The sequence below is a fragment of the Podarcis muralis genome, chromosome W (genome assembly GCF_964188315.1).
Source record: "Podarcis muralis chromosome W, rPodMur119.hap1.1, whole genome shotgun sequence".
NCBI classification, from domain to species: domain Eukaryota; kingdom Metazoa; phylum Chordata; class Lepidosauria; order Squamata; family Lacertidae; genus Podarcis; species Podarcis muralis.
The window spans coordinates 19,364,946-19,373,306 of NC_135674.1; the positions used below are offsets into that span (position 1 = coordinate 19,364,946).

Here is an 8,361-nt window from a genome sequence, read left to right on the forward strand (position 1 = left end):
AGAGCCATGATGTAGTTACTATGCTTCTCCTCCAACTGCACCCAGTGCCTGTTCCTGTTCTGTTGGTGGTATCACCTTCTTCAAGCGGTCTTTTAATTCAGGAGGTAAATCTGGTGTATCCAGAGTTTCACTTACAAGTGCTCTTAACTCTCCTGCAACTTTCTTCTGCAGGTCTTCTCCGTGGTCTCTCCAAAATTTATCTTTGTCGTCCTCTGATCTTATTTTTATCTTCTTGCCTTTGTAACTGAAAGACAGGCCTTGGGGGAATTCCCACCTGAAAAAGATTCCGTTACTTCTCAGCAGAGCAGTCAAATCTCTATAATTGGACCTAAGGTCCAAAAGGTGTTTCGGAATATCCTTAAATATCTCCACTCTTGACTGATGTATTACCAAGGTCTTCTGGAAGTGCAGACTCAAGATTTTGTCTCTCTCCTCTTTTGTTCGGAGGGTGATCAAACAGTCTCTCACTCTGTTCTTTCTCCCTCCTTTTCCAAGTCTAAAAGTACTCACTATCTTGAAGCTGTCCTTCTCCAAATCTGGATTCCAGAAGTCTGCAAATTCCTGTGTAAGAAATTCAATCAAATTATCTTTCTCCAGTTCAGGGACCGCCCTGACCCTTAAATTTGCTTGTTTCTCCCTCAACTCAATCATAGACAATATTGATCTGTGGTCTTCAAGTTGTTTATGTATCGGTGGTATCTTCTCTTCTACAACGGTGGCTGTAGCGGTTGCAATTTCTTTTGCCTCATCAGCTGTCTTTCGTGTCAAAGTTGATTCCTGTAGTAATTTCTGAATAGTCTCAGTATTAGTATTTACCTTCTGTCCCAAATTATTAATGCTTGTAGTGTTTTGATTAATACTTGTGGTGTTTTGGTCAATTTTGCTCGATGCCTCGGCTACTTGTTTACTTATTCTATCCAAAGATTCATTTATTTTACTAAGTGCCTGGGCCAGGGCATCGTCAGCAGCCATACCTTTAGATTTAGGTTGTGCCAATGGGGTTGCTGTTGGCAAGCCAGCAGGGCCGGATGTCGAAGCTCTCCTTTGCAGCCCACCGTCTGTACGAAATACTCTGCCAGACCTGGTTGCTTGTAGCGAATCTATCTTGTCTTTCCCATCTGCCATAACCCTCCAGATAAAAGTCAAGGTCAGTCACACACTCAGAGTCAGAGTCTGTCAAGGCCAGTCACACACTCAGAGTCAGAGTTTGTTTTGAAATGGAAAATTCCCTTGGCCCAGCTGCAGTTGTAACAATTTCAAAGTTCCTCTAGGGGGACACAGTAGCAGCAACAGTCAATAATGTCTTAAAGTAACTAACTTTTCCCTTTCGCCCCCCAGTCTCAAAAGGACAACAGTTTCTATTTCAATTATTTCCTGATACTTTGAAATCAGGAGAAGCCAGTCAATAATATTGTGTCTTAATTGTATCCTCAGACGCAGAGTTAACTGTCAAAAGAAAAAGTACTTTCAGCAACAGCACGTTTCCCAATACGGCATTTTTACTGTTCACTAGGAGCCGGTCTCAGGGATTTGAGCAGTGGATTTTAGCTGCTCTTGCTCTCTCTTTTTGCAGGGAAATACAGTTCAGATCCTTTCCCCCCTCCTCCCCTGCATCAAAGGGGGAAAATCGCTTGTTTGATGTTCGGATTGTAATCCTTAGGAACGTCCTTTGAGGTTTCCGCTTACAAGTTCATTGCTTTACTCCCTTTACAAGAACGGAAGGCAGACTTCCTGTTTATGCCTCTCCGCGTTCGGTGCCAAATAGTTTGTAAAGTTCCTTTAGTTCCGAAATTGACCTACTCACGGATCGTTGTTTTACAGCCAAATTTTCCAGGAAGAAGGCAGCGCTCTCCGGCAACGGCTACACGGCTTCACTCCACGGAAGGAGCAGACGACTCACAGCACAGCGCCACTTCCCCACTTCACTCCGGAGCCCTTAACCGGACTCCTTCGCCGATTGGGGGGGCGCAAAAGGTGCCCGCCGAGTCCCACGGTCACAGGCTTCACCCGCCTGTGATTTATGAAGGGTCCCCGCTGCGCCGTAGCGGTGCAGACCCGATTTCCACAGAGCCAGTCCCCTCCAAGTTAGAGGGAATCCGCCATTGCCGATGGCGCCACCCCGGAAGTCCGCTGTAGAGATATCTTTCACAGTAATCAGAGATGCAACAAGGCCTTTCACTTGATCTTTGTTCCAGTTCTTTTTGTTAGGATATTTCCGTTCCACCTTAAAAGGGAGCAGGCTTTGTGAGTCACAGAGTCTGCGTATTTCCTGTTCACAGGATGTTTCTGTTGTGTCTTTGCTTTCGTTTCTCTCTCTGTGCCCGAGACAACGAAGCAGGCAGTCATGTTTTCCTTGTTCTGACCAACGCTGAATAAAATTGTAAATAATGCTCTCCTGTGTGCAACCTTCTCTGTGCATTATCTGCTGATAGAGCGTGCATCAGCTCTGGAATGTGGCAAGCTATTTCTGGAGCTCGTGTCGCTAATTGCTGATACTGCGTGACTACGGGAGATCGATGGACGTCCGGAGGCGACGTGGAGTCTTGATGGATGATCAATCAATCAAAATGTTTATTCGGCCTTACGCCCATCATGAAACACAACACAACAAAACAAATCAAAACAAATCAAATCAAATAAAACAGCGGACTCGTACAAGCCACAAGTAGTATAACACAGTTCTCAACTCACAAGGACAGATATTAGCCATTCATAAGGAAAGTTTAAGATTAAGATTTAAAAAAATTTAGGCACTACACAAAAATCAATATCTGATGTCATTATAGAAAATTCTTATAACTATCAATAATCAGCTAACATTCCATTCCGTCTCTTGTACGAGAGGACGGCTGTTAGGAATTTAGCAACCTGTAGGGTTATATATGGATCCACATCTTGAAGAACCCAGGCCAGCTGTAGGTCTACTGATTTGTCAGCCATAGGCTGGATTATGGAGTTTAGTATACTAGCACGGGCTGAAGTGTACAAAGGGCAGATAAACATAACATGATGTAGAGATTCAGATGTTTTCATTTCACACGCACACATTGAAGGGACTTGGTCCTTAGTGAATCTATGTCTCAGCACGTTTGTTGGAAAGACATTAAACCTAGCTCTAATGAAGGCATATCGGTGAGACGCGGCCATAAGCGATGTTAAGTAGGACGGAGCGCGGTAGATAGGGGTTATGCCGAAATTTAGCGGCGAGCAGACTCCACCACCAGCTACGAAATTTTGGTATAGCTCCACATCATCCAGCCTTTGATTTATACACCTTTTTGCCACATTTAGATCCAGTTTGAGCAATTCAGTGGGCGAGATCTCATAGGACAGCAATTTGGCATGGATTTTTCCTGACCACAAATTTGAGAAGTCATCTCGCCACATGCATTGAATGAGATAGTGGTTCGGGAGTTTATGCCATAGGGATATCCAATAAATCAAAACTCTCCTCCATATAACTAACTCCACTGAGGGGATCTTCATTTCTAAGCGGATAGCCGCATTACTTACGCATGTTGGTAATTTTAGAAGTCGGCGTAAGAATTGGCTTTGAAGTGACTCTAAAGGTGAGAGATTTGCAAAGGCAGCCCATAAAGGTGCAGCATAGGCCATTGTGGCCATCACTTGTGGCTATACACTTTCAAGGCCGCAGGGATTAATAAGGCCCCCTCAGAGTAGAAAAAACGGAGGAGGGAGTGTGATAGGGCTTTTGTCTTGTTTTGAAGATATTCAACGTGCACTTTCTGTTGGGAAACTGCCAGGGAGATATAGTCCATCATGGCCCCAAGCCGGCTGCCGAACGTCCATCGATCTCCCGTAGCCAGGCAGATCCAGCAGTTAGCGACACAAAGCCTCAGAAATAGATTGCCACATTCCAGGCTTGTGCACACTGTTCTTTATCAGCAGAAACCACAGCCAGAAAGCTTGCACCGCAGAAGAGAGCATAATTTACAAACTTTATTTAGCGTTGAACAGAACAAAGAGAAAACATGACCGTTCTGAGTCAGTGACTCCGACCGACTGAAATCGAAAGGAAACAGCAAACATAAACATCCTCAACAGGAAATACGCAGACTCTGTGACTCACAAGCCTGCTCTCTCTTAAGGTGGAACGGAAATATCCTAACATCCTCCCCCTTTCCGTGTAACCTGTAGTACCTGTGGTTCACCCAATTGCAACCTCTGTACATAAACCTTATGTTGTTCTCTGTTAACAACCTTAGACAACAGATCAGCAGGAATTTCATTTCCTGGCATGTAGGACACCCGAATCAGTCCCTTTTGAATACACTCTCTTGCACGATGTAGCTTAATCTGCAAGTACTTGGTTCTTTGCTTGCAACTCTCGGAGTTCAGCAAAGCCAAACACGATCTATTGTCTTGATACACTTGTATAGGACATTTCACAGAAACCCCGATGTCCTTAAACAGTTGCATCAACCATTCACAATCCATGAGTGAAAATGACAGAGCATTGAGTTCTGCTTCACAGGAACTTAGGCTCACTGTTGTTTGCTTCTTGCACAACCAGTCAAACAGGCAGTGGTTGTACATGTAGCATACTCCAGAAGTGCTTGTACCATCTGTGGTGTCACTTCCAAAACTTGCATCTGCAAAGATTTCAAGACCTCCAGTCTTCTGACTGGTGAACCTCAGCCTGTAGTGCATAGTCCCTTTCAAATAGCGGGCTATGCGCTTCAGAGCTTTCCAATCCTGAACCGTAGGATTGTTGGCATGTCTGCTAAGCAGATTACAGCTTACAGCTATGTCAGGTCTTGAACATCTGGCAATGAAATTCAGCTTGCCTAGAACGCATCTGTATAGCGTTGTGTCAGAAAATGCTTCAGCAGTACTGTCTACCTGGTAACCTGTCACCATCGGTGTGTCTGCTGGGTTTGCATCAACCAAATTCAACCTGGTTAATACGTCAGCAATTTTCTGTGTTTGGTGTACCAGAAAATTACCTGCTTGGTCCTTCTCCACCTGCAGAGAAAGATAGTTGGATACCTCACCAAGATCCTTCATGTCAAAGTGCTCCTTCAGCTGAGCTAGGGTGCTTTGGTAAAAAGCCTGATTCTTCCAAAACATCAGAAGATCATCAACAAAACATAAACAATACAGTTTGTTTTGCCCCTCCTCCTTGACAAACACACATGGATCAGCTTTGCCCTGGTGAAAACCTAGAGAAAGCAACGTTTCAGTGAGTTTTGTGTTCCAACACCTAGCACTCTGCTTGAGACCATATAAGGATTTCCGCAGTTTACAGACCATTCCCTTCTGTATCTGCATCCCGTCAGGTGGAAGCATAAACAGCTCCTCGTTCAAAATCCCGTACAAAAAAGCTGTATTAATGTCATGATGAGAAACATGCAGTTTCTCCTCCGCAGCGATTTTGAGCATCAGCCGAATGCTCTCATATTTGACGGTGGGTGAGTAGGTCTCGTGGTAATCCTGTCCTGGTACCTGTGAAAAACCTCTGGCAACCAATCTGGCTTTGTGTCTGACAACCTTGCCATTCTGGTCTGTCTTGGCCTTGAAGACCCATTTGCTGCCAACCAGTCTCATACCTGGGACTACCGGTACCAGCTCCCAAGTTTGGTTCCTGTTCAAGGAATCAACCTCAGCCTTCATGGCATTAAGCCAAGGCTCAGCATCTTTAGAGGTTAACTCCTGAACCTCTTTGAAGCTTGAAGGTTCCCACACCTTCTCTGAGCTACTAAGAACAGCAGTTGCAGTCTTAGCAAACTCATCAGCAAATCTCTTAGGAGGTCTGCCTTTGGTCGCCCTTTCAGACCTACGTACTAGACGCAAGTCTTCTGGACTCATCTCCTCTTTCTTGGGAGAAAAATGACCAATGGTGAACAGTGGTTCTTCCAGTTCATTGTCAGACGCATCAGATGGTCTGACTGAGGCCTTTGCACTCTTGTAGTCTGCTGTGTCATCACTCTCACTGACATCAGCAGCAGCGCCGCCCAATGAACTGGAATCCGAACTCTGATCATCATCATCATCATCATCCTCATCATCATCCTCAGCAGCTTCCTCAGCTTTAGCTGCTTGCTTGACATCACCTTCATCCTCCTCTGGGTAACTCTGGAAAATTCCCACATTTTCCCCCCACTTAGGATTGTACTCAACACTCCTTGTGAACTTTATGGAATTAGAGTTAGTCATCCATACCCTGTATGCACCTTTTTCGTACCCCATGAACAAACCATGTGCCCCACGCTTCCCAAGCTTGTTGGTTTGTGGGGTGCGTACCCACATGTCAGAACCAAAAATTCTCATGTGTTTGGTGTTGGGTTTCTTGCCAAACATCTTCTCATAGGGGGTACAACCAATGGGTGATGACAATCTGCGATTAACGGAGTAAACCAGATTCCCTAAAGCCTCCCCCCAAAACTTATCAGGGAGATTGGCATCATGCAACAAGGTTTTCATTCCTTGCAGCAATGTTTGATTTGCTCTCTCCGCAAGCCCATTCATCCATGGCGATCTGGGGGTTGACATGTCATGCTGGATTCCCTTCTCAGTCAGGAAAGCTTCAAACTGCTGAGAAGTGAATTCCCCACCTCGATCGGAAAACAGACAGGAAATACGTTTACCGTGCACATTCTCCAACCAAGCACAGAATGCTTTAAACTTCGGAAACGCTTGCGATTTCTGCTCGAGCATAAACACATGAATGTACCTAGAAAAAGAATCAATTAGAACCATGAAGAACCTTGCTCCTCCTAAAGAGGGCGTAAGTGGCCCAACCAGGTCTGCGTGCACTAGCTGGTAGGGCTTGGAAGCCTGCCTGCTAGACTCTTTGCCTTTTGGAGCAACCTTCACCTTGTTCTCTGCACAAGATACACATTTCATATGAAATTTACAGGGTTTGATGTTCAAACCCTCAACCACCTCTGGCATCTTGGCCAGTGCCTTCCAAGAGAGGTGACCAAACCTTCGATGCGCTTCATGAATGCAACCTGCATGAAGAACTTTGTTAGTTTGTGCAACACAACAAGAATCAGCATTAGACACAACAGCATTGTCATCATAAGTTATATGGAACAAACCATCCATAAACTTTGCATGCAAATAGTCCTCTTTGCCTTTACTGATGACACAGACGCTCCTCTTGAAGGAAATCTGAAAACCACGTCCAGTAAGCTGCGGGACGCTCAATAAATTGCTTGCAGCTCCAGGAACATACAGTACATTACTGATGGTTGTATGCAAACTTGCAAGTTTCACAGTCCCTTCTCCTGCAATTTGCAACGTCCTTCCATCAGCCAGGTGGATCTCACCTTCCTGAGGCTTGAAGGAGATAAAGAGGTGGCGATCCTTCGAAATATGGCGGCTGGCACCTGAATCGATAATAAACCTGCCTTTGGCTGTTGGAGCAGTCTTTACAGCAAGCAAACCCTTGTTTTCCACTGACTTGGGCTTTTGCAGCTTGCCCCCCTGCTGCTCCTGGCCAGCAGACGTGCCTTTAGCCTTTGGTGAAGCTGTGCCAGCAGACATAGCTTTGTCTTCCACTGGCGTGGGCTTTTGCAGCTTGCCCCCCTGCTTCTGGTCAGCAGACGTGCCTTTAGCCTTTGGTGAAGCAGTGCCAGCTAACAAAGCCTTGTTTTCCACTGGCGCGGGCTCTTCACCCCCCTTCTGCTTCGGGCCATCTGCAGACGCCTGTTTACCTTTGCCTTTCCGGCCTCTGCAAAGGCGATGACCTTGGTTCTCACGAGAAACAGAGCTCTCAGCTGCTGACTCCTTGGCTCCCCCTGGAGGCTGGAATGCTGCCTGGGATGACATCACAGTCTGCTCCCCCTGCAGCTTGCAACCGGTGCCCTCAGCATCCCTGCATACACTCGCATTCTGGGAAACAGCTTGGACCTCCGATGCAGTCAAACTCTGGGCTGGGACAACTGAGTTGTGAGCTTTCATCAAAGCATACCACATTCCACGTGCAGTGGTGTTGCCAGCCAGCGTCTTAATTTCCTCAAGAGATACGGATAAGACTATTACGTCAATCGCCTTCGAATCATCGGCTTTCCATCTCTCTGTCAGAGGAACTGGGGGGGCCTCACTCACGGTATGCCACACCCTAAACTGACGCAGCAAACTCTCACACCATTTTGCCCAGGTCTGATAGTTGTGGCCATTTAGCTTCGGTGGACACGGAGCTACTTCTGAGGATTGTAAAAGATCCATCTCAGGTCTTTACGTGAGCCCAAGTCTTTATGCCTTCAAAGACTTATTATCTCGGCAGCCCATTAATCACGAACTCCCTGGCTTGGCTCCCAGGCCAATTAAGCCTTGCCGGAGTTCAAAGGCTCCTTGTTGAGGTAAACAGAAAAGCCTCCGCTCTCGCTGCTT

General features: G+C 46.0%; 1 long non-coding RNA gene across 3 annotated transcripts in view; it reads left to right on the forward strand.

Annotated features, from left to right (window-relative positions):
* LOC144326377 (uncharacterized) overlaps positions 1 to 2,390 on the forward strand; it is a 65,239-nt gene extending 62,849 nt beyond the window's left edge. For all 3 annotated transcript variants that reach the window (XR_013391495.1, XR_013391494.1, XR_013391496.1), the window contains one exon: positions 1,822 to 2,390. This is a non-coding gene — a long non-coding RNA (uncharacterized LOC144326377). The remainder of the gene's footprint in view (positions 1 to 1,821) is intronic.
* Positions 2,391 to 8,361: the final 5,971 nt, after the last annotated feature.